Source organism: Saccopteryx bilineata, chromosome 1 (genome assembly GCF_036850765.1).
Source record: "Saccopteryx bilineata isolate mSacBil1 chromosome 1, mSacBil1_pri_phased_curated, whole genome shotgun sequence".
NCBI lineage: Eukaryota > Metazoa > Chordata > Mammalia > Chiroptera > Emballonuridae > Saccopteryx > Saccopteryx bilineata.
The window spans coordinates 230929756-230956884 of record NC_089490.1 but is presented as its reverse complement, the minus strand read 5'-3'; the positions used below and the strand labels follow the sequence as shown (position 1 = coordinate 230956884).

The following is a 27129-nucleotide window of genomic DNA, read 5'->3' as shown; positions in this document are numbered from 1 at the left end:
AGCAAAGTTGTCCCAGGCGCTAAGGTTGGCTTCATGGCCTCTGCCTCAGGCGCTAGAATGGCTTCAATTGCAGCAGAGCAATGCCCTAGATGGGCAGAGTATCACCCCCTAGTGGGCATGCCGGGTGGATCCTGGTTGGGTGCATACAGGAGTCTGTCTGCCTCCCCCTCACTTCTCACTTTGTAAAAAGACAAAAAAAAAAAAAAGGACAAAAAAAATGGCTGTTTTCTTAGTGAACAGAATCCTGGCGATCTCAAGACTCTAAACCTTCAGGGACATCTCATCCAACCCCCTGGCTGGTTTGAATGCTGCCTCCGCATTCCTGCTCCCTAACCACTTCCAACAGGTTCTTCTTGGGGGCAATGAGAGCAGTCTTTGAGACTCTGGTCGTTCAAGAGGTCTCCTGCACAGGTAGCTAAAATCTGTCTCACTATCGCTGATAGTTGTCAGTGCTAGTTTTATTGCTGGGAGTCGGCGAGAACAAATCTAATTACCCTTTCTCTTTGTCATTATTCACATATTGAAAGGTATTTACCAGTTTCCTGTGGTTCAGTTCTTCCAGGATCCACAGTCCCTTAAACTAACCCCTGTCCGGCTTGGTGTCAAGTTCTTTTGCCATCTGGAGGGTATGACAACAGGGCAGGGAGTTATTGAGCCGTTTGGCAAACACACCACCACAGAAAAGACTAACACGTTTTTTGATACACAAGGTCCCAAAAACTGACATACCATCCAATATTTTCCAGAATTTGCTGGAGGGAGTGCTCTACCAAAACAAGGAAGTAAATTAAGAAAAAAATAAGACCTGGAATCCAGAAAACAGAGGATCTATGACAAGGGAAAGTTCTCCACCACCACCACCTCAAAAATGTTCTCGTCAGATCACAGAAAGACAGCTCAGAAAGCAACAAACTCATATTGAAGCAGGTCAGAAGGGGCTCTTAAAAAGCCTCTGTCAACAAGGTGAATTTGGTAGAACATCTTATGTATTTCAACACACTGAGAGAGTGTGACCATCAGAGACAATGGTGGGGGTTAAATTGGTGATATGTAAAAAAAAAATATGCAAACCAAATAAAAAAAATTTTTTTATTAAGTCTAGGCAAAACAAAACATTGTGCAAGAAAGGAAAAGATACTTGCATCTGACACCGTTATAAGACCAGTCACTCTGTTTTGTATTTATTTTATAACCAGTGTAGTGAGGAACTGGAATTTCACATCAGTGGGAACAAACAAAACATTTTTTAATCACTGTTTTCATTCACGCTCTGTCAAACCTTCCTTCCCTGCTTGATAGTAAATCCTTTAACACCTCGGGCAGGTCCCAGAACTTTCAAGTTGTTTGCAGTTATTAAAACTCAGCCCCATCCTGTTAAGTCTGGGCTCACATCTCATTCAGAACTCTCCCTCTCCCTCAGCACAAGTCAGACCAATGGCTTCAGGGACTTGGATTGGAAGGAAGAGACTTTTTGTCATCACCACACCTTCTCCATCCAATTCCAGAGATGCTTTGGCAATGGGAACAGGGAAAGGAGTTTGGGGGTGAGGGGAGTGTATTGCTGGGAGACAAACATCTTCTTACAAACATCTCCTTACTCAACTAGTCACTGGACTCCTCTCTTAATGACTGCTTTCTTGACCAACCTTAACTGACCAGTAAGTCTTGGCCAACCTTGACTGCCCAGTAAGTCTAGGCAAGTGGAGCAGGAGCCCAGAGCTGACTCCTTCATGGGCACATGAGTATGTTGGCTGTGGGAGGACAAAGACACCCTCTCACGACATGATTTGCTGATAAGAACCAGTAGGAAATGCTACTCTAGCTCTATCTCTTTTGTCCTCCCACTTCCCATCACTAGCAGTCCATCCAAAGCCCCTTGTTGATGGGGTGCCCTCATGCTGTGGTGTATCAGCCACAGGGCTCAAGGCCAGCCACCTCCTGTAGGGCTCACTCCATCCACTGGGGAGCCATGACCCGCCTCTAGTGCTGGTGCACACCCCAGCTCTATTGCTGCCCCTTTTCTGAGCCCTGTGGGCTCTCTCCAGTTCTTCTCCCTTCTCGGCTTCTCAGGGCAGATCAGCAAGTCTGACTCCTGGGGTGTAAGATGCCAGCCTCCTTGCCTTGCAGCAGGCACACCCGGGCTTACCAGTGATGATCTGGGAGGTCCCTTCATTTGATGCTGAGAGGAAAAGCAGCCTCAGAGCTCGCCCAGGGGAAATCCAACCCCCTTTTGCTGTAAACATTGCACTCACTCCCCCCTAGGCCAGCGACTCCAAAACTTCCCCATGTCTCTGGACTTCTTGTGTCAGCTGCCACCACCACCCTTCCTACCCTTTCGCCCTGGGTTGATGTGGTGACAGGTGGTGGCCAGGAAGGCCCACCACTTCCTAGTGACCCCTGGAAAAAGGCTCTCCTTAAAAAGTAGGAGGCTCTGAGCCCTGGCCGGTTGGCTCAGTGGTAGAGTGTCGGCCTGGCGTGCAGGAGTCCTGGGTTCGATTCCCGGCCAGGGCACACAGGAGAAGCGCCCATCTGCTTCTCCACCCCTCCCCCTCTCCTTCCTCTCTGTCTCCCTCTTCCCCTCCCGCAGCCAAGACTCCATTGGAGCAAAGTTGGCCCGGCGCTGAGTATGGCACTGTGGCCTCTGCCTCAGGCGCTAGAGTGGCTCTGGTTGCAGCAGAGCAACGCCCCAGAGGGGCAGAGCATCGCCCCCTGGTGGGCATGCCGGGTGGATCCCGGTCGGGTGCATGCGGGAGTCTGTCTGACTGCCTCCCGTTTCCAACTTCAGAAAAATACAAAAAAAAAAAAAAGAAAGAAAGAAAGAAAGAAAAAAAAAGTAGGAGGCTCTGAACCTCTCACTTTCAGACTGGGGTCCCAGCCACAATTCTGGGACAACATGAAATCACATCGGTTCCTTTATCTGTCCCTCCGACTAAACTGTGTGCATTAACTATATAGAAAGAACACCCTTGTCATCTTTCCCCTTTAGAGATATTTATTGTCCAAAATTGTCAATATTAACCATTTTAAGAACAATGTTTAGGTTAGGAAATTAGAATTAAATTACAGGTTGGAAAAAGAGAATGATGTTTTATTTTAATTTTGCCGACCTCTTTCTTTTTTAACTTTGTGGGTTAATCAGGGAAATAAAAAGGAGGAAAGTGCTTTTATCACATAACCTTCATGCTATGCTCATTAAGCAATGTTTAATGTTTTATTACACAACTCGCTCTGGCCAAAGAATTGTGCTTCGGTAGACTATTATACGTCACCATCCCCTCCCAAGTGCCATGTTTATTCCACAGAGTAATGACTGTATGCCAGTCATTGTGCTAAGTGCTAGATCTGTGTTTTTCAAACTATTGGTCATGACCCACTGATGAGTTATAAAATTAATCTAGTGACTCATGATCAGGATTTTATTTCTAAATATGAAATAGAATAGATACAAATGTCTGACCATTATGCCATACACCTGAAACTAATATAAAATAAATAATACTGAATGTCAACTGTATTGGAAAAATAAAAAATAAAAACATGGCAAAAAAATAAGAACAAAATTAAATTTTAAAAAGAAACAGAACAGAGAATATCACAGCGTGTCACACAGAGTAAGGATCTTGTTTCGTATGATTGTTGTTAAAATGTGTGTCTCTTCCTATGTATATGTCTAGGCATACCAATTAGTAACATAAAAAATCTATGTCCTGCCTGACCAGGAGGTGGCACAGTGGGTAGAGTGTCAGACTGGGAGAGGACCCAGGTTTGAAACTCCAAGGTCACCGGCTTGAGCATGGGCTCACCAGCATGAGCGCAGGGCCACTGGATTGAGTGTGGATCACAGACTTGACCCTATGGTCACTGGCTTGAGCCTAAAGGTTGCTGGCTTGAAGCCCATGATTGCTGGTTTGAGCAAGGGGTCACTTGGTCTGCTGTAGTCCCCCTGTTAGGGCACATATGAGAAAGCAATCAATGAACAACTAACATGCCACAATGAAGACTTGATGTTTCTCATCTCTCTCCCTTCCTGTCTGTCCCTATCTGTCCCTCTCTGTCTCTGTGTCACACACACACACGCACACACACACACACACAATCTATTTTCTACAGCAGATTATTGCAGAAAAAAATGAAAAGCATTTTTTATCTACTCCCTCACTCAATCTTCACAACTTTATATAGGATAGGTACAGTTACTGTCCTCAGTGTAAAGATTAGTATGCTATGGTCGGAATAAGTTGAGCACCATGCTCAATAAGTCATGGATTTGGGCTTCAAATCTAGACCTAGTGATTCAAATTCATGCTCATTGCCGTAGGCTGTCTCTGTCACTAAATTAAGAAACAAAACAAGAGGCCATTTCAAAGCTTAGGTCCAGATTTCCCCTGGACTAAGCCTCTGCTTGCCTACGTCCTCTCTGCTCTCCTGTCAACACCACTGCACATGACTCACAGTCAGGATGAAGACTGATTCGTAACACTGATTGACATTGGACAGGCAGAAATGACAGTGAGGACGATGAATCAGCAGCAATACTTTTCCCCATGGTTACATTCAGCCCTTGACGTGGAGTCTGCATCGAAGGGGCCAGGGCCTCTCCATCCATCTTCATCACATCCTTCCATGCCACACTGACCTTCTCAAACCCCATTGCAACCCCCCAACGCCCTCCTCCAACCTTCCTGGGAAGCCAGCACAGCAGCAGGTGTGGTGATCTTTCTCATGGTCGAGCACCCTGCAGCATTCAAGCTGTGCTCTTACAATCTCCATCTAATGCGCCCACACAATGGGGACGCTGCGTCCATAGCACCTTAAGAGTGTTTCTCATAATTTGTGCACATCCTTAGAAATAGCATGGCATTCACCCCTATTCCTGGCTCTGCCCAGCCCCTCCATGACTGTCTCCCCAGTCTGCTTCTGGCAGTAGGACTTCACAAGGATGCAGATCAAATACATCAACCTATCAAGCCATACTGATATTTCCTGCTCAGAAGTCCACTTCTTAGCATTAAAAACATCAGTAGGAAAAAGAAAAAAAATGATATTTTAAAGAAATGTGATTTATTTTCCCTGACACTATCTTCTTATCTTTCCTACCTTCTATGGCAAGAAATGGTTCATACTACAAGTAAACTTCAAAACATCATGTAAATTTATCCAATGTCTCAATTGGCAAATGCAATGGTGTTCTATAGACTGGATCTACAGACCTGTGCTATGCAGCAGGGTGAACAGCACATGGCTTTTTGAGTGGTTTTGCAGATCTGACCCAGTAAGATTAAAATAATTATGTATGTAACTGGTTCCCTTCCCACTCCAACAGAAGTTCAGCCATTTTGAAAGGTTTGGTTTTTTTTTATAATTTTATTTTTTTAATGGGGTGACATCAATAAATCAGGATACATATATTCAAAGATAACAAGTCCAGGTTATCTTGTCGTTCAATTATGTTGCATACCCACCACCCAAAGTCAGATTGTCCTCTGTCACCTTCTATCTTGTTTTCTTTGTGCCCCTCCCCACCCCCTTTCCCTCTCCCATTCCCCCCTCCCCCCCGTAACCACCACACTCTTATCAATGTCTCTTAGTTTCACTATTACGTCCCACCTACGTATGGAATAATACAGTTCCTGGTTTTTTCTGATTTACTTATTTTGCTTCGTATCATGTTATCAAGATCCCACCATTTTGCTGTAAATGATGCAATGTCATCATTTCTTATGGCTGAGTAGTATTCCATAGTGTATATGTGCCACATCTTCTTTATCCAGTCATCTATTGATGGGCTTTTTGGTTGTTTCCATGTCCTGGCCACTGTGAACAATGCTGCAATAAACATGGGGCTGCATGTGTCTTTTGAAAGGTTTTTTAAAAAGAAGAAAGAAAAAACAAACTTACTGTGCAGCCAGGGCTTGGACAACCTCACCCCGACAATAACACCCTGAAAAAAGCTGCCCAGGAATAAAGATAGATCGACTCAAGGCACAGCATGGGGCACTTGGGTTCTGTGCATGTTGATGAGTAGAGAGAGTTTCTGTCAATTGAATTGCATTAAATAAGCCCGATTCCCCCAATCCTTCCCATGGAGGTCTGCTGGGGCAAAGTGAGCCCCTCTTATGTAAACTGAGGAAGTCCTGATTCACAGCCATAGACAATGTAGCCTAATAGAGAGCCTAAGAGGCTCACTGGGTATAGGCTTGGCAGCCTGGACACCAGAATTCACCACCCTCTGCTCCTCAAGGGCTCTAGAATCACAATTAATGAACTCACCATAAAAAAAAATAAATCCTAAAATCATTTCAAGTCCTCATGGGCTTACCCCTTGTACAGAATACTCCCCAGAAAACCAGTTTGAGGAGATGAGATTCTTTCTGGACCTCAGAACTTTCTGTCATAATCCCTGAATGGCCTGGTGATCTGACATTTCCTTCAAGCTAGACGGATTCCGTCATTTTAACTGACACATGTTAGATTAGTTGACCAAGTGCCCACTAATCAAATCTAATGTGCAAATGAATCAGTAAGTGCAACCAAATACGTATGAGCCAGTTGGGAGAAAAGACACAGCCTCGGTGGCATTTAGAAGGATATTAAACTTCTCAGACAGATATGGGACAAAAACTAAAGATCAGATACAAAACTAATAGGACATTTCTGGTAGCCAGAGAGCCCACAGCCACCAAGCTCCAGAATGGTGCCGGCTTCCTTTATGGCTCCCTGGGGATTACTTGGGCCAGGCATTGAGGGAGCTGCCACCCTTGGAGGACTGAGTGTACTCTAACCTCACGCTTGGGCCACTTCATTTGTTAAAAAATACCCCCAAACTGTCCTAACTTCAGAAAAGGCAGCCCAGTTGTAGCCAGTGTTGATCTTGTAGAAGAAACCAGTAAACTGGGCCACACCGATTCCAGTCCAGCAGTGCCAATAACTAGAAGCCTCCTGCCTCTGGAAAGTCTCTTGGAGCTTCTAGTCCTAAGGGACATGAAACAATGCCTAGGGGCCTTTGTGGGGATGATCCATCTTCTTTGGAACAACATATCTCAAAAAAAAAAAAAAAGGAAAAACAAAATGTAGCTACATCCAAGGTTCATCCCAGCAAAACTCTGCCCCCCCCTTTTTTTACCCTCATACCACATGCGGATGGAAACAAGAAAACAGTTTCTTAATAGACAGAATTAAAGCTCCAGTTTTACCCACCACCTATCATGTTAACACCACCCTAATTCTTCCAAAAATAAAGTCTGACCATTGAATTGGTCAGTAGACAAGTTTACCCTCTCCTGATTTTGGCAATCTTGAAAGATCGCTGCATTCTCATTGATCTGATAGTCACTGTTTGAATAATTACTCTAAATAATTGCCACAAACAAACTTTCTAGAATAGTAGTTATTTCACTTCTGGTTTTACTGTTATTCACCTTCTTTCAAATAAACATCATTTCCCAATGCCTGGAAAGTTCCAGTCTTGTTCCAAATTTACATATTACTTTTCCATCATCTCAGGGCAGCAATAATAATAAGTTAGAACATCTTCCTTCTCCTAGCAGAATCCTGGCCACTTCTTGTACATTTCTGGTTTGGAATTCTCTGATGGGCTTTTTTTTTTTTTTCTTTTCTTTCTCTCCTCCTCCTCCTTAGTGGAAAATGTTACTTCTAACTGCTGGATTTAATTTACTTTAATTTAATTACAGCATTTTCCACACATGCCCACAGGCTCTTGGTAATAGTTGCATTTTTAATAAATCTAATATATAATAATTACTTTGTTTTTAATTTTCCACTGAGAGTTGGATCCTGAGTTGAATACAGAGCTCCAGACAGGGGCGTCTGGTTCCCTCCACGTGCTTGGGTTTCAGGCAACTGAGGGGCGGCTAATTGGAAAATGGCTGTGCCCTGACTTTCTACCCACACATACCCATGTAACAAACAGCAAACATCCCATAGGATGTGAAATGACCAATTGTGTCAGTCAAAATGAACAAAGCAGTGGTGTGGGTATTTCCCCCAGCTGGACTATGAAAGAACAATGACCGTGCAAGCATGGTCCCCAACCATCGCTTTATACAAAGTGATTTGGTAGACAGTACTTGATGGTGGCCTTTACTGAGTGACCTGTCACTCTCTGCCTGTAGCCACACATCACTGGGAAGGCTCAGAGTTATAATTAAATGCAGTCCAACCAAAAGATAACTCCTATGACCATTGCCCTACCGTCTCTTTACAAAATCCATCCTATAACCATTGCCAATGTTCATTGATTGACTGTCCACCTTCAGTTAATTCAACTATATGGTGAATTAGCAAAGCTCAGGGTTTTCTTTTCCTTGCTTTTCTCCCCTATCCCACGTGCTCAGGAATCCCTATGGCTACTTTTATTCGGCGCTTATCATATGTCAGACACCATTCAAAGCACATTGCCTGCACTACTTCATAGTACTTTCTCATGCTATTGTCCCCATCTTCTTGATGGGGACAAGTTTATCCTGCTAACAAATGGCAAATGTATCCAAATACAGAGCCATTGACCACTGGGCTGTGCTTACCAACTAAAGCACGGTCCCTGCAAACCTTCAGCAAAACTTTTGGAAAATGCTCTGCTTTCTTACTTACCCCTTGAGGTAGGGTAACCGACCTCAGCTCCCCTCACCGGTAACTGAGATCTGCCCGTAAGAAAACGTCACTATGGATTCCAAGCAGCTCTGAGTAAAGCAGCCAGCAGGACAAGCCAGAGCTTCCAAATGGAGCTAAAAGTGCCTGCTACACTTGACCATGTGAGGGACAGTGCTTCACAAAGCATGGGAACAGCACCACCATGGTGCCCTGGCGACCTTCCATGTATCCACACAGGCCATGCAGGCAAAGGATTGAAACACAACTCGTCTGAACATCTCCTGATCTTCCCAAACCAGCAGAGTCTGGGAGGCCTGTGAGGAGCTGCCCCAGGGTCACTGCTCACTCAACTCCTACTCTGCCCTGCAAGGACATCATGAGACAGTTTGTCACTGCTTCTCAGGTTCTGACGAGGTATGGGGCTTTGGGGTCTGCCTCCTTCAAAGTGGAAATGGGGAATATAAATCTGCGTAGCCCTGGGTTGGGACTGGTTCCTTGGCACTGAAGACTCCCATAATTGGTATCGCACTGGTCCAGTTCTGTGTGGTACCCTTTCTGCCTGGTCAGAGAAGGACCACAGGGAGCTGAGTACTTTTGGCTCTTTTGCCTTTTGCTTTACAAGTAGTAAATGGTCTGAATCTAGAGTTATCAGCCTAATCAGTCAGGCCAGGGCCTGATAGAAATCTTGTGTGTTTTTGATAAACTGTTCCATCAGAGCCATCACCTACTCAGAAATCAGCCAAAGAGAATATTTAAATAAGAGCTGCCTTATTTCAACTGACAATGTAAACTGATACCAAAAGGTAGTAACACACATACCCACAGAGCCTTCTGTTAAACAGCATTACTAAGAGAAACAAAAAGTCAATAACCAAAAGCATTTGCCTCTATCTCCTTTTTGTGAAGCAAACTGGTGGTAATTTGGGGCAAAAAATGCAAACACATTCGGTTTAACAAAATCAACATTTATTTTCCACAAACACTCTCATTAGAATTCTCAGCGGGCACACATTGCTACATCAGAATTGGAAAGTAAGTATTAACTGAAAATTGTGGAGTTTGTGTGACTCCAAATGCTCAGACATGTCTAGAGATGGAGCCTATCCCCTAATTGGGTCTCGCACGGGCTGTTAACAGGAAAACAGAGCACAGGGAACTCCCTGCTACATGCAGGACTTGGGAATGGGCCATCCTGGTCAGCAAATACATAGATGGCCAATTTTCGGGTTATTATGTTCAAAGAATATGTGAGAAAGAAAAACAAAAAAAGAGATGAATGCCCAAAGCACCACGCACTGATTTTAAACTACACTTAATAACTCACAAGCCCGTTCAAGACAAAGGAAACAAATAATTAAAAGGGATCTAATTAGCAAAAAGAATAAAAGTAGAGGAACAGATCCTCATCTTAAAGACCCAGACCTTCTGTTGGAGAGGAAGATTTTTATTAATCACACCAGAAAACAAAGCCTGAGGACGAAAAGCCTCAGAATTATCTATAAGAACCAATTCTCACACAATGTCAAATTCATGCAGAACAGAGTTTAATCTTGTAGTTGTTATCTATTAATTATTATACTGTTTTCAATACAAGTGGCTGTAAACCTACTCTTGACTGCCCCCTGCCCCAGTATATGAGATTACCAGGAACAAATCAGCATGATCCAGTGAAAGAACAACAGATAACCTCATGTCCCACTTTTTAATTTTTTTCAAGTGTCTTCCCATTTCACTATGTTGATCCATTGTTCCAAAACCCAGGTATAATTAGCCTGGACATCATATACAAGGGAAAGTGAAATCCCTGTCTTCTGCCAAACATGTGTCTGACACACCTAATCTCTCTGGTATATTCACACACACAAAAGAAGTTACTACAAAGTCATCAACCTTTCCAAGTTGGACTCCTTCACTTTGTTTTATTATGAATGATGTCATGCAGCCTCTTTAAACTAAAAAAGTTTACTTTAAAAGGAATATTTTTCTTTTTTCTTTGTTTTTTTTTTCTCTACATTTCTTTCCCCAAAGAAGCATCTAGTCATAAAGATAGTCTTCGGACTAAGCATTTGAAACTTATCCAGTAGGTTTCAAATACCATTAAGTGAAGCTTTTTTTTTTTTTTCTTTTTACCTCAAAGCCTCATAGAAAATTAAAAAAAATAAAGCACACAATAGGGAAAATATAACAAAATAAACAAGCCAAAGCAAAATAAGGCAGTGGCAGCAATGATAAAAGTCTCATCTACAAGCTGGCTGTAAATCTATGTATCACTGTCAACATCGGCTCTACTGAGTAGGGACCACACTGTGTTCCAACAAGCTCCTATGCACACATCACCAACACCCTCTGTTGTCATTCCTGCCATGGTCCCTGTCTTCTCCCTAGACCCTGAGCCACAAAATCAGACTTACCTTCAAAAGTCCATCAAACATTACTAAGCACCTTCCATATTCAAGATACTGTGATAAAAAATATGAATAACATAGGCTTCCTGCCCTCAAAGAGCTTATAATCTAATTTAAGCATTTGGAAAATGAGGAGAATAGAAACAAATAGATAAGTTCAATATATAAGAGTCAAAGTGACCACTGCAGTCTATCCAAACTAAATAGCCAAGTAGGCGGGGAAGTCTCCTTGCAGAGGGACAGCTTTGTCTTGAAAGATGAGTAGAAATTAACATGTCAGCTAGAAAGGAAGTGGTGCTTCCTGCTTCAGGTAGGAGGCGGGGCCTTAGTCTAATATATTATGATGTGTCCATACTACTGGTCATTTGGTCTCCTAGAGTCAAGTTCAAGGCAAGAAGCACTGGGAAACAGGCCAAAGAACTTCAATTAATGGGGAATCACTGAAAGGCCAGTGAGGGATGTGGGGAGATTTGCATCTGCTCAGAGAGAGAAGCAGGAATTGGGTAAGAAACTTGAAGAAATGCTACAGACTAAAACATAACCCATTGGAAGCTATGTTTTTCCAGATAGATCAAGACAAATTCCCATTTTTTGTCCCAGTTTATTTAGCTCCATGAATTCTGAAATCTGCAAAACTGGTCCAACTGGGCAGGCCTAACTGCTGCTCCTGTGAGGTTACTCCTACCAAATGGTGTGTTTGAGCCAAATGAGGCCACCAAGACCTAACCGGGGAGGAGGACTCTTTTGTGAGTTTAGATCTTGGCAAATCCTTTCTGTGCTTTTATGTAGTAGGAGGAAAACATTTAATTACTTGCTAATTATAGTATCTCCCCCTTTAAAACATAATGAGGAGTTAATCCAGGAAGTTCAACCTGGCTTACATTTATTTCATCATATTCCATAGAAATTGATTTAGAGAATAATTTTACTCAATGGTGGAAATGAAAAAAAAATTTTAAAAAGTAGGCCCAAGCCCAAAAAGTCAAATCCCATCAGCCAACATGCAATTGGTATAGAGTATGCAAATGTCTCCCCAGGGATCTCACAGGAATCATGACTCTTTCTCCTCTTTGAATTAACCCCGGGGAGTCTTAAAACTAAAAAATCAGAAGTTTCCTTTTACCAAAGGTCAGGCCTGGAAAATCACTCCCTGCCCCACAATACAAACTCCCTTTTGGGATTCCTCTCCCCCCACCCCCAGCTGAAACTGATTTCCTGAATTTACCACGTGCTCATTCTCATTACCATTTTATGTCCTTCTAATGGAGGAATTCTCTCTCTTTCCAAAGGCGGAACTATTCCCAATGAGATCCCACTTCTTCCCTGTGCGGAGCCTGCCAGAATGACTGCTGCACATCCCAGTGCACTCTGATTTCTGCCAGCTGCCGGAGAACCGTCACCAACATCCTCCCCTACCCTCATTCAGGATTTATTTATTTCCCAATGCTTCACAGGTGCCAACAGGGAACAAGCCCTCTGCTTTCCCTGTAGCAAGAGAATTGCAGGCCAACGTTTTAAGTGACTGTTATTTACTCCTTCTTCCATTTATTATAAAGACATCACCTCCAGGATCCCTATCTGCACACCCACCCAAGTAAAACAAGTGACAGGCGGCGGGAGAGTAAGGCATTGTGAGAAGAATGCCAAATGACCAGAGAAAACAGTATGTCTAACTTGAACAAACGGTATCATGACTATAGCTATTATCATCATCTCATTAGGGCTGTGCAGAAAACAGCACACTTAGAAAATGGAAGGAACCCTCAGAGAGTTACAATGACCGACCCAAAGCAAAGTCTGGATGTTGCTGTCTTGAGGCTCCCTGACCCACACCTAGCGTTCTCACCACTGTGCCTGCCACACGTAAGAGGAAGAGAACACTCTCCTACTGAGATCCAGTTTGGAACCATGCTTGCATTACAAGATATGGTCCTCAATAACTCTACTATTAAAATTATATAAACCCCAAAATTTATTTTTAAAAGGCTATCTCATCTCGGCTCTGGCCAGTTGGATCAGTGGTAGAGCGTCAGCCTGGAATGTGGATGTCCCAGGTTCATTTTCTGATCAGGGCACACAGGAGAAGCACCCATCTGCTTCTCCACCCCTTCCCCTCTCACTTCTCTCTCTCTCTTTCTTCTCTCTCTCTTCCCCTCTTGCAGCCATGGCTTGATTGGAGAGAGTTGGCCCTGGGCACTGAGGATGGCTCTATGGCCTCCACCTCAGGTGCTAGGAAGAGCTCAGTTGCTGAGCAATGGAGCAACGCTCCAGATGGGCAGAGCATCACCTCCTAGTGGGCTTACAGGGTGGATCCCACTTAGAGCATATGCAGGGGTCTGTCTCTGCCTCCCCTCCTCTCACTATATAAAAAGCCCATCTCAGCCCTTATACTTTATGATACTCCTTTATTGATAAATAAAGTCTTTACAAACTTCAGCTTAGCTTTTCCACAAAGCAGCAAGAGGCTTTTTTATTTTGAACTAAGTTTTCCATTGTGTATTTTATAAGAACACCACTGTGGTCTTACACAACCACCACACAATTATTAAAATCAAGAAGAGTAATGTTGAGCCTGACCTGTGGTGGCACAATGGGTAAAGCATCGACCTGGAATGCTGAGGTCACCAGTTCAAAACCCCAGGCTTGCCTAGTGAAGGCATATGTGGGAGTTGATGCTTTCTCTCTCTCTCCTCTCTATAAAATAAATAAATAAAATCTAAAAAAAAATTTTTTTTAAAGAGTAACGACCCAATCTAGTCCACAGTCTGCATTTCACCGACTGTCCCAAAATGTCCTTGAACAGCTGTTTGTTCCTTCCCCATACAAGACCCAACCCTATATCTCACATTAAAAATGAAATAATAAAATGTTATGTCTCTTTAGTCTCTTTGAATCTGAAACAGTTTCTTAGCCTTTTGCGTGTGTGCTTCTCGATGCTATTTATGAGGAAGGTAAGCATGTTCTTTTGGAGAAAGTCCCTCAATTTGGACTTCTCTGATATTTCTCCATTATTTGATTCAGATTCTACATTTTGGGGGGCAGGGAAACCACAGACATGACGTGGCGTCCTTAGAGAATTATTTCCAGAAGCCCATGTTACTGGTTTTTCCATTTTAGGGGATATTAATGTTAATCCTTTAGAGGTGTCAGCCAAATTTCTTCGCCATCAATAAAGTTCCTGTTTTCCCTTTGTATGTCCTTTATAAGTCAATACTTCAAGACTATGCAAACGAGCCTTCCCTCATCAAACTTTAATCACTAGTTACAACAGCCATTGCTGACTTTCCAACTTCATTATTCTTTCTCCATTTATGAGTTGGCAATATAACGTAAAGAAGTGCTTTCCCCTCTCTCCCATTATTCATTCATTCATTCATTCGTATTAGCACAAATCATAACTATTCATTGAATTTATTGGTTGGTAATCAAATTCTGATGCTCAAATTGGCCCAGATTTGGCTAAGGGAGCCTCTTCACAGCTAGCTGCTGGGTTGTTAAAAAATAATAATAATAAACTTCTAATTTTGGAATAATTTTAGATGCACAGAAAAGTTGCAAAGGTAATACCAGACAGCTCAGCTCCACTCCTTACCATTTTCCGTTTGCATGCTGCATCGGTACAAATGAAGAAACCAGTAGTTACATAGTATTACCAACTAAACTCCAGACTCGATTTGGGTTTACCACACTGGTGTCCTCTCTGGGTCCAGTTCAGGACACCACACTGCATTTTGCTGACATGTCATTAGTCCAGTCTATTCTGACATTTCTTCAATGTTTCCCTGTCTGATCATGACCTCAATCATTTTGAGAAGTACTGGCCAGGTACATGTTTAGAATGGACCCCAATAGGACAATGTTTTCATCATGATTAGATATGGGCTGCGGAGTTTGAGGAAGAATGCCACAGCGATGAAACCCTTTGTCGCCACCACATCATCATGAGGGGTGTAGGACAGGAAGGTGACTTAGCACCAAGAGTATTAACCTGGGTCGTTTTGGATCAGGTAGTGATTTCCAGGCTTCTCCACTGTAAAATTACTCTTTTCCCCTTTCTCTGTTCTACTTACTGGAAACAAGTCACTAAGTCCTGCCCACACCTTGTTGGGGGCGTGGATGGGGTAAGTGTGGGAAGATTAAGTGCCATCGCCTGGAGAGTGAAATATCTACATATATGATTTATTATCCTTGTAAGGAAGATTTGTCTCTTCTCCTTTTATTCACTTTGTTACCCAGTTATTTATTTATTTATTTTTGTATTTTTCTGAAGTGAGCAGCAGGGAAGCAGAGAGACTCCCACATGCACCCAACCAGGATCCACTCGGCATGCCCACTAGGGGGCGATGCTCTGCTCATCTGGGGTGTTACTCCTCCGTTGCAACCAGAGCCATTCTAGTGCCTGAGGCTGAGGCCATGGAGCCATCCTCAGTGCCCAGGCCAACTTTGCTCCAATGAAGCCTTGACTGTGGGAGGAGAAGAAAGAGACAGAGAGACAGGAGAGGGGGAAGGGTGGAGAAGTAGATGAGCGCTTTTCCTCCTGTGTGCTCTGGCCGGAAATCGAACCTGGGACTTACAAATCAGGCTGATGCTCTACTGCTGAGCCAAGTGGTCAGGACCTACCCAGTTATTTATATCATGTAATATTTATTCTATACTTTGGGTTATGAGTTAATTTATATATATATATATATATATGTAAATTTTTATTTTGATTGTCCCAGCTGTGACCACTGAGTCCCTGTGACACACCTCCACACTTTTGGCTTTTGATCACTCCCTTATTTCCTGCCACTACAAGAGTCTCCAAACTCATTGTGCACCCTCCTTGTCCTACCTGTAGGATAAGCTTATTATTTATTATTTTTCCAAGGACCCCTGGTTCCTATGATTAGAGACAAGCATTTAGAAAACAATATCTGGGTGCATGGTATGTGCCTGCTCCCAGAGTGTCCTCCTTCTGGGCCACGAGGCTTCCTTCTGAAACATAAATGAGACAGAGGGATTGTGGTGGGAGGTGGAGTTGGAGCAGTGACCAGGTTTTTGTTGGACTGATCCCAAGCTGTGCTTGGCGTCCTGGCTCCCCTTGAAAAACAGAATAGGCCCTGGTCAGTTGGCTCAGTGGTAGAGCGTGCGGAACTCCCGGATTCGATTCCTGGCCAGGGCACACAAGAGAGGTGCCCATCTGCTTCTCCACCCCTCCCCCTCTCCTTCCTCTCTGTCTCTCTCTTCCCCTCCCGCAGCCGAGGCTCCATTGGAGCAAAAGATGGCCCAGGCGCTGGGGATGGCTCCTTGGCCTCTGCCCCAGGCGCTAGAGTGGCTCTGGTTGCAACAGAGCGACGCCCCGGATGGGCAGAGCATCGCCCCCTGGTGGGTGTGCCGGGTGGATCCTGGTCGGGCACATGCGGGAGTCTTTCTGACTGCCTCCCCGGTTTCCAGCTTCAGAAAAATACAAAAAAAAAAGAAAAAAGAAAAACAGAATAAACCCTGCAGACTAGTTAGAAGGGAATGTAAAGGCAGGGGGCCCAGAGGATGTAAACATTTAAGAGAAATAGAGGATGGGGCATGTGGCCAAACAAGAGAGGACCATTTGTCCCAGCCTGGTCAATGCCTACTGTCCCCATGTCATTATTTACAGCATATCTTTCATGCTCAAAAGTACCTCAATTTCAACAGCAGGTTATCTGGTCGCCTAGAACCTCCTTTGAGGATAAAGCCTGTAGTGGCTAAGCCCCCCATGAGGAATTTAGGGTGTCTCGCTATGTCAAGTCCTGTAATCAATCCTTTGCATCTCACACAAAATTCCATGAAGATTTAAAGCACTTTTCAAGATTCCTCACCATTTCGAAATGTGTTTCTGTTCACCTTTCTTCCTGGCACCCGGCGGGGCCACGGCCTCCTAAGGGGTCAAGGTTGACCATGTGAAAAACCCCTCATTCCCTATGTCAGTTAACCTCAGCCATTTGTCGGGCTTAAGATCCCTGAGCGACTTCCACCGAAGGCCCTCCGGTGCTTTAAGATCAGATACCATAGATGAAAAAGAAAAAAGTACCTTGAACAATCTGTTCTCACTTACCCGCCCCTCTCTCAGCCTGCTTCTTGCCTTGAATTCATGTCTACTTTATGTCACCTTCCCCTGCGGTCTGTCCTTGCCACCCTCACAGCCCCATCTGGAAGGACAGAGGTGGAGTGAGTGCAGCTTAACTCAGTTTCCTACCATTCAGCCTTCAAAATTTTGAACTGACGTTTATACAGCTATATATATATATATATATATATATATATTTAGTCCCCCGGTAGATCAAACCACAGAGAAAACCGTACAATGTCATTTGAAAACTCCAACTCAGTTTCCTACCATTCAGCCTTCAAAATTTTGAACTGACGTTTATACAGCTATATATATATATATATATATATATATATATATATATATATATATATATATATATATATATATTTAGTCCCCCGGTAGATCAAACCACAGAGAAAACCGTACAATGTCATTTGAAAACTCCAACTGTCCAGGATTTCTTAGCGACCACAGAATACAGGGAAAAATACCCCAGACTAAATTTGGAACCCAAAGGAACTTTCGCTTTTAAATAGGTTTTATAAAGCAATACTTGCTCCAGGAACTGTGGTCCTAGAAAATTTAATCAACTGCAAAAGAACCATTACGGCCAGTGCAAGTTTAAGAGTTAAATGGCTTGAAAGACTTGGACCAGAAGGGCCTCCTGGTTTATTTCAAACTAAGTTGCTCCAGCAAGGGTTACCTAAGTGCAAGCAAGCCCAGGTGACAGTTTTATATTTCCAGGAAGCCCTCGTGCCAAGACTCAGCCTGCAGAGAATGATCAAATCTTCATTAAAACTCCCCCCCCCCCCCCCCCCCCCGGTAGGAACCAAGACCAGGAAACAAGACGTTCTCACTTCACCAGCGTGGTTAGCACCAGGGCTCACATTGAAAGGGCTGCTCAGGAAACAGGATTTGGCTCTGATGGAAGGTGTGTTATAAAGTCCCCAGTGCGCCCAGCGCCCTCCCCTACTTCCTGCAGTGGGGACAGGGAGTCAGCCCAGAGTCAGCAGGCAGGTGTAAAATGGCTTCACTGGAGTGGCCCCCTCGACCTGGCGTCCTGTGGGACTGAGCATGAGGCCCAAAGACAAACCTGGGGCATCAACCTGAGGTTTCAAAAAATGGTGCCTTCCCTTCTCTCCCACCTGCTTCCTCCAGCCCAGGGTCAGGCCCTGGCCAGGGATGACCTGCTAAGGGTCTGGACCAGACTCACCTGAGCTTTCTCATGAAGCATGCTTCTGCTGTCACAGCCCAAAGAAAGTGCTTTGGCTAGCTACTTGTCGCTGATGTGCTCATCGTTGGTGGGGGACAGCCAAAATGAGGAGTCAGTTGCGAGGTGAACACTTGATGGGAAATCAGAATCTCTCTGGACCTGAATCCTGCCAGCAACCTCTCATGTGATCTGGGATGCAAGACTTGCCTCACGTGGACATCTTTTCCTTGCCTATAAAATGAAAGGCTGGAGTTAAGGAGGTTAGGGTAATGGAGAGGACATGGCAATAGATGTCACCCTTTCTGAGTTTAGAACATGAAGCACATTAAGTAACCTCCCTGAGACCCCATCTTTCTTCCTTTAAAATAGAGATGAGAATACCCACATGATGGCTATTTCCCAGGGTCAAAACGCATAATATGCGAGGTCTTTAGCAACTTGAAAGTGATGCCTACCCATGCAGCTCTAGTCTAGTCGCTGCTGCTTGCCCATGGTCATCTAGTTCTCTCTGCAGGCTAACGTCTTAAGTTCAAGGCCTTCCGAAATGAAAGGGTAGTTGCTATGCATAAAACGTCCATGATTCTTCCATGTACTGCTCTCTATTCTTGCCTGAAATGGAGATCTGACACTCAATGAAGCAAAATCCAGCACCAACATTACCTCTGCCTTGCTTAAAAATAAATAAACAGCCTGACCAGGCAGTGGCACAGTGGACAGAGCGACGGACTGGGATGCGGAGGACCCGAGTTCAAAGCCCTGAGGTCACAGGCTTGAGCACAGGCTCACCAGCTTGAGCGCGGGGTCGCTGGCTTGAGAGTGGGATCATAGACATGACCCCATAGTCACTAGCTTGAGCCTAAAGGTTGCTGGCTTAAAGCCCAAGGTCGCTGGCTTGAAGCCCAAGGTTTCTGGCTTGAGCACTCTGCTGTAGCCCCATGGTCAAGGCATATATAAGAAAGCAATCAATGAACTAAGGAGACTAAGGAGCTGCAACAAAGAATTGATATATCTCATCTCTCTCCCTTCCTGCCTGTCTGTCCCTATCTGTCCTTCTCTTTGTCTTTTTCTCTGTCTCTGTCACACACAAAAAAATAGACAGATAGATAGATAGATATACTGCTCACAAAAATTAGGGAATATTTTATAGCTTCTTATTCATTTTGAAATATTTCCTAATTTTGGTTAGCAGTGTAGATAAATAAATAAATAAATAAATAAATAAATAAATAAAAGCTGATGGCTCAGGTGTGCCCTGGATGCAGCAAAACCATTTAAGTCCAAACTGTCCACCAGGCATCAGAGTGCTTAAAAGCAATTTTTCTCCTGTTAAATCTCCATGTCCATTGCAGCATTATTTTCAACAGTCAAGATACACAAACAGCCCAAATGCCCAGCAATAGATGAGTGGGGGGGGGGAGCTATGGTGCATATATACAATGGAATACTACTTGGCCATAAAAAAGAATGAAATCTCACCACATGAGATAGCACGGATGAACCCAGGGGATACTGTGCTAAGTGAAATAAGACAAAGACAAGTACCACACATTCTGACTTATATGTGGAATCTGAAGCACCATATACATGAACCAAGTAGAACCAGACTCAGAGTTACAGAGAACAGACTACACTGATGGTTGGCAGAGGGGAAGAGAGTTGGGGGGGGGCTGGTTGAGGGGGTGAGGGGATTGAGAGGTACAAGTGGATGGTTGCAGAAGAGTCACAGGGATATGGAGCCCAGCACAGGGAACAGAGTTAATAGTATTGTAATAACTAAGTGTGATACCAAGTGGGTGCTTGAAATATTGGGGGGAGCACTTTGTAAAGCACATAATTGTCTAGCCCAAGGGTCCCCAAACTACGGCCCGCGGGCCACATGCAGCCCCCTGAGGCCATTTATCCGGCCCCCGCCGCACTTCTGGAAGGGGCACCTCTTTCATTGGTGGTCAGTGAGAGGAGCATAGTTCCCATTGAAATACTGGTCAGTTTGTTGATTTAAATTTACTTGTTCTTTATTTTAAATATCGTATTTGTTCCCATTTTGTTTTTTTACTGTAAAATAAGGTATGTGCGGTGTGCATAGGGATTTGTTCATAGTTTTTTTTATAGTCCGCCCTCCAACAGTCTGAGGGACAGTGAACTGGCCCCTTGAGTAAAAAGTTTGGGGACCCCTGGTCTAGCCACTGTGTTGTACACCTGAAACTGATACAAAATAATATAGAATATAAAATGTAATTGGGGAAAAAATATTTTTTAATAGTAAAAAGAGCACTATGTAGAAAATACAAGCCCTGGCCGGTTGGCTCAGAGGTAGAGCGTCGGCCTGGCGTGTGGGGGACCCGGGTTCGATTCCCGGCCAGGGCACATAGGAGAAGCGCCCATTTGCTTCTCCACCCCCACCCCCCACCCCCGTCCTTTCTCTCTGTCTCTCTCTTCCCCTCCCGCAGCCAAGGCTCCATTGGAGCAAAGATGGCCCGGGCGCTGGGGATGGCTCCTTGGCCGCTGCCCCAGGCGCTAGAGTGGCTCTGGTCGCGGCAGAGCAACGCCCCGAAGGGGCAGAGCATTGCCCCCTGATGGGCAGAGCGTCGCCCCTGGTGGGCGTGCCGGGTGGATCCCGGTCGGGCGCATGCGGGAGTCTGTCTGACTGTCTCTCCCCGTTTCCAGCTTCATAAAAATACAAAAAAAAAAAAAAAAAAGAAAGAAAGAAAGAAAATACACCTTCAACTCAGCGAGTACTGGAAATGGAATCTGGATTCAAGAATCTTCAGCATGTGGGTCCTTATAGCATGGAAACATGCCCGATGTTTTCCACTCTTGTAGAACTAGAAGATCCAAGACAATGATTCTGCTTTAAACTTTTGGGGGTGGCAGTGATGTTCACACAGTGATGGTTTCTCAGGTGTGGGCATTTGTCGAAACCGGTCAAATGAGGCACCTTGCACACATGCCGGTTATTCTATGCCCATTATAGCTCAATAAAGGTGTTTCTGAAACAGGAGAGAGGGTGTTCAACCTAGACATCTTCAAGGATCCGGTCCAGGTGCTGACTGGCTGTGGAAATGAAGGAGAGGGGTTGGTCCAGGGGAACAGAAACAGAAGTTTTGCTTCTTACTTTCAAACACTATTGCATGGATGGGTCGTCTTAATGCTCATGTACTTCTGGTTTTATAATTTAATAAATTTCTTTTCAAGCATTATCATGTGAAACTGAATTTTTTAAAGATGTGCTTATTTTAATATCTTACTTTCCAATTGTATAGATTTCTGAGAGGGGAGGAGACTAAGCATTGATTCGGTTCCTAGATGGACCTGGGGTGGAGCCCAGGAATCCACACTGCAGCTCTGAGTGATGTTGATGCACAGCTGGCACGGGACTACTGCCTTAGAGGGCAGAAAAGACAGTTTAGGTTCCAGAAGTCTAGAACAGGGTTCCACAAACTGCGGCCCCCTGAAGTTATTTATCCGGCCCCCACCGCACTTCCAGAAGGGGCACCTCTTTTATTGGTAGTCAGTGAGAGGAGCATAGTTCCCATTGAAATACTGGTCAGTTTGTGGATTTAAATTTACTTGTTCTTTATTTTAAATATTGTATTTGTTCCCGTTTTGGGTTTGTTTTTTTTTTACTTTAAAATAAGGTAAGTGCAGTGTGCATAGGGATTTGTTCATAGTTTTTTTATAGTCCGGCCCTCCAACAGTCTGAGGTATAGTGAACTGGCCCCCTGTGGAAAAAGTTTGGGGACCCCTGGTCTAGAAGGTTGGTGGCCAATTTCATTTACAATAAAAACTTCCCAGTAGATGGCGCTGCTCTCTCTAAAACCCAACAGAAAACCACCAAATTGACCACTTCTTTCCCAATAAAAAAGAGTTGGGAGAGCATGGTTGAAGCTGGGTTGTGGAGAGGCTCAACAGGCAGTTACAGAAATTTTAAGTGTATTGTCCATTCAGTGCGAGGTTCGTCCATGCAGGGAGCCAGAGAAAGTAATGAGGAAAAGACTTCACTGGAAAGGCTAATTTGATGAAACATCCACGGATGAGTTGTTGGACAGTGACTGGTTCAGGAGCAAAAAGGACAGAAGGACCTTGAACCTCAAAGTGTACAGATGAATAATAAAACCAGCAATAGTTATTGTGATGACTAATTACTACTCTGTATTGTTATTGATGATGAATATAACATTAACATATAATAAAGTACTGATTATTTACTATTACAGTTCTTACAGAGCCCTGACTCTGTGCCAGGCACCGTCCTGAGCACTTCAAGTAATATGGGGTCTATTTCGTCCTCACAACAGAACTGCGAAGGAGAAATCATTATGACCCCAGTTACAGAGCAGTAGACTGAGGTTAAGTTGCCCAGAGTCAGCTGGCTGACAGAAGTGGTGGAGGAGACCCGAGCTGCCGGGCTCCGCAGTCGGCTCTGCTCACCTGCACTGCCTGGCCGTATGTTTTCCAGAATCAGTGGTTAACGATAATAATCACATGATGGCCCAAAGTGGGCAACCAGGAAAGAAAGGAAGGGCAGAGAAGAGCATGAGGCAGGCCTTACTCACTCTGAATGCAAGGTCAGGACAGGGAGACCTCTGGCCCACTCTCATTCCAAATTAAATTCTCTTTTAATGGCTCTGAATGGTTTTTAGAAAGTATAAAGTGGGGCCTGACCTGTGGTGGCGCAGTGGATATAGCGTCGACCTGGAAATGCTGAGGTCACTGGTTCGAAACCCTGGGCTTGCCTGGTCAAGGCACATATGGGAGTTGATGTTTCCAGCTCCTCCCCCCTTCTCTCTCTCTGTCTCTCCTCTCTCTCTCTCTCTCTCTCTCTCTCTCTCTCTCTCTCTCTCCCTCTCCTCTCTAAAATGAATTAAAAAAATTAAAAAAAAAAAAAAAAAAGCCTGACCAGGTGGTGGCGCAGTGGATAGAGCGTCGGACTGGGATGCAGAAGGACCCAGGTTCAAGACCCCGAGGTCGCCAGCTTGAGCGCAGGCTCATCTGGCTTGAGCAAAGAGCTCACCAGCTTAGACCCAAGGTCGCTGGCTCCAGCAGGGGGTTACTTGGTCTGCTAAAGGCCCACAGTCAAGGCACATGTGAGAAAGCAATCAATGAACAACTAAGAAGTCGCAACGCACAACGAGAAACTGATGATTGATGCTTCTCATCTCTCTCCATTCCTGTCTGTCTGTCCCTGTCTATCTCTGCCTCTGTGTAAAAAAAAAAAAAAAAAAAAAAAAGTATAAAGTGGGGGTCAAGGGGATCAGGCCCCTTTCCCCAGAGATATCTTCATCATAAGCCGGTTCTCCCCCATTTGTCAGGATTGCAGACAATGTGACAGTCCCCTTAGCGCTTCCTCCAAGTATGAGACAGAGCAGCTTCATCTCGGCTATCCCACCCACCCCATTTTAACACGGCCACAGCCTGACTCCTTGTAGAAACAAGAACAAACTGAAGGTAGAGGAGCATGGTATTTATTGCTCAATGTAAAAATATATTTTGTCTGACCCTGGCCAGTGGCTCAGTGGATAGAGCATCAGCCTGGCATATGGGTTTCCTAGGATTGACTCCCAGTCAGGGCACACAAGAGAAACAACCATCTGCTTCTCTCCCTCACTCTCTCCCCCTTCTCTCTCACTTCCCCTCCTACAGCCAGTGGCTTGATTGGTTCAAGTATGGCCCCAGGTGCTGAGGATAGCTCAGCTAGTCCAAGCATCATCCTCGGGCAATAAAAATAGCTGGGTTGCAAGCATGGCCCCAGATGGGCACAGCATCAGCCCTACACTGGGGTTGCCAGATGGATCCTGGTCAGGGTGCATGTGGGAGTCTGCCTCACTATCTCCCCTCCTCTCACCTAAAAATAAATTTTTAAAAAAAAATACATTTTGTCACTTTCCATTTGTATGTGCATTTGCATGTCATTACAAAGTACTCAAGTCACTTTCTCCTGAAGGCCAGAAAATATGTTAATATACAGGTATATTAAAAGTAGCCTCTATGTTAGGCTTTCCAAGTAACAGAGAGTAAATCAATACTGTGATTCACTAGGCACTCAGGGAATACAATTTGACTCAGATCTTTGAGATTCTTTGTAATGACATTTTAATATGTTTATTAAATCATGAAGAATTTAGTCCTTTAAACAAAGTATAAGTTGGGTTTAGGATGAATCTTAAACAATGTATTTTTTTCCTGTGTTGGCAATTTTGGTAGAAAAATACATCTTCCATTTTCTACCCATTTTTAAAGGCTGGAATATCAGTTTTAATCTATGCAAAAGAGTCCAAATGTGGAACAAGTGAATCCTCTTTTTATACAGGAGATAGATGGAATCTGAGGACTGAGAGTTTGGAGGGTTCAGAGAAGTCCATGTTCTTGGCAGGACTGTGGTGAAGATGAAGAAAATAGCTAAGGGACATGATCTGTGACAGTGGATCCACCTCCCACCTTTATTGTGACAGAACCTAAGGCCTGTGCCTCTGCCATCTGTCTAGAATTCTCCCCAATAAATCGACAATGCACACTCAACACAAACATAATATCAACTAATTGAATAGCAGAATACCAATTAATTTCTTTCACTTTTTCAGTGGAAAGGGGATGTATTTGTTCGCTTGAAGTTCTCATTATTCAACCAAGAAATGAATCTGGAAATGCTACATAATTAAAGCTATTGAAATAGTCAATATTCTTATTCCAGCATTCAGCAGAAATAAATGAATACAGTTGACCCTTGAACAACAGGTGTTTGACCTATGAGGGTCCACTTATATGCATATTTTTTCCACCAGATACTGTAAATTTTTCTCTTCCTTATGATTTAATTGATAACAGTTTCTTCCTTCTAGCTTACTTTGTTGTAAGACTGCATTACATAATACATATAACATACAAAATACATGTTAATCAACTGATTAGTAGTAGTTAAGTCAAAAATTAAAGACAGGTTTTCAATTTCATGGGGATTAGGCTCCTTGTCCCCCATGTTGTTCAAGGGTTAACTGTATTCTTCCCTTTGTTTCTAGGCAACCTTCCAGCCTACATTGCTATGAATTCCTTCCTCCTTGCCCACAGGGGTACAAGGCGGCCTGCTGCCATGTGACTCAAGGGGAGCAAACCACAGACACGAGTGATCATAAAGCACAAAGACAGTGTGTACAGACTTCTTCCTGTTACCAAAAAATATGAGAGAAAGCTGGGCCCCTGCACAGAGGCTCAGCTACTACGTGGGTTCCTGTATAGGAGGTTATTCATTTAGAGGTAGCTCTTTGAAAATACACGAGCCCTGGCCAGATGGCTCAATGGATAAAGCATCAAGCCAGCACACCAAAGGTTGCAGGTTCGATTTCCGGTCAGGGTACATACAAGAAGCAATCAATGAGTGCACAACTAAATGGAACTAAGTGGGACAAGTTGATGTTTCTCTCTCTCTCCCCCTTCCCCTCTCTTTCAAACCAATGGGGGGGGGATAGAAATAAAAAATAGTTTTAAAGAAAAAATAAAATGCTTGAGGTCATCAAACAAAAGGAAAAATAAGAATTGTGTTTCGCGCATCTGTCCTTTACCTGAGCGTGCCCCTTCGACTCCTCCTCCCCCGAAGAATTGCTTTCAGGGAACACCTTCGGCTGAGCAAACGGAAGGGGAATCTTCTCCCGGCTAATTCCAATTCAGCAGCTTTTATGGGGCTGTTATCAGGCTAAGAGTCTCACACCTAAGGTCAACAAGTCTGTCTGTTATTACCCCCAGTATTTGCTTTGGCAAACCCTGGTTGCAAGGTTAGTTTGGTTCCATATCATCAAAATATAAATTGTATACATATATTCATTGAGTCAAGCTGAATTCACTATTCCCCATTAAAGATCTTAACTTATTCTAAATATTCATAAATGAGGACCTAGGACTCAAATATCTGGGTGATGCCCACCTATCCCACCACCATCTCCCAGATTCGAGTGGCATGCCCCAAGAGATTGAATCAATGAGTCTATATTTATAATCAAAAGAAAGTACTCATTTTATATTTTTCATTTTACTTGTTTCACAAACAGATAAAACTGCAGAGTAAAGCTTGCCATATGGTGGGCTCAGGCATATTCTGCATAATCCTGCCCCAGCTTTATTTGGAATCTGCATCTGTAGTTGTAGATGTGGATGTATGGTTGAGTAACATGAGCATCAACAAGGCTACAACTATCCTATTACGAGGAAGCAATAGGAGCTTCCCCTGCTTCTGCCTTTAGCATGTGGTTTGGGTTGAAGGCTGATGTCTATGAAAGCAATCTGGCCTCCCACCTATATGTCATTGGAAAAGAAGAAATTATGTTGATAGACTATTCAGACAACTGTGGATAGTCTTCTTTATATAATATTACACAAGAATGCGACAAATGGCAATTCCTTTCAAGTTAGCTGCTGTACAGAATCTAAATTCATAGCAACAGATTCTTTATACGCTGTAACTAAAAATCATAACTCTCTTCTTCTCTGAGGAAACACCAAATGGCAGAGGATGCTGGTGTTGTGAGGGGACCCAGAGGTCTCGGGGGTCCTGGAATCGGAGGCCACAGTGGCCTCCATGAAGGGTCTGGCAGCTGCATCCAGGCTGTCTTGTCACAGACATGAAGGTCAAGTCCTTGAGAAGATTTCTCTTGTCTCCCTGCCTCTCAAGAAATCTGAGATCACTGACTTCTTCCTGGGGACATCCTGCAAGGACGAGGTTTGGTAGAGGATGTCCCTCCAAAAACAAACTCATGCTGGCCAGAGGACTCGGTTCAAGGCTTTTGTCACCGTTGGGGACAATGGACAAGTTGGTCTGGGCATTAAGTGCTCAAAGGAAATAGCCA

At 43.9% G+C, this 27129-nt stretch overlaps 1 long non-coding RNA gene across 3 annotated transcripts; it reads right to left on the bottom strand.

Moving 5' to 3' along the window:
• Positions 1-498: 498 nt before the first annotated feature.
• LOC136320322 (uncharacterized) lies at positions 499-25936 on the bottom strand. 3 transcript variants are annotated; one of them, XR_010728309.1, is made up of 4 exons: positions 25852-25936; positions 21017-21349; positions 18299-18529; positions 499-619 (listed from the first exon to the last, which is right to left on the bottom strand). It is a non-coding gene; the product is annotated as an uncharacterized lncRNA (long non-coding RNA). The 3 variants fall into 3 exon arrangements; XR_010728308.1 differs by lacking the exon at positions 499-619 and adding an exon at positions 5586-5853; XR_010728307.1 differs by lacking the exon at positions 499-619 and adding an exon at positions 5586-5826.
• Between the last annotated feature and the right edge of the window lie 1193 nt (positions 25937-27129).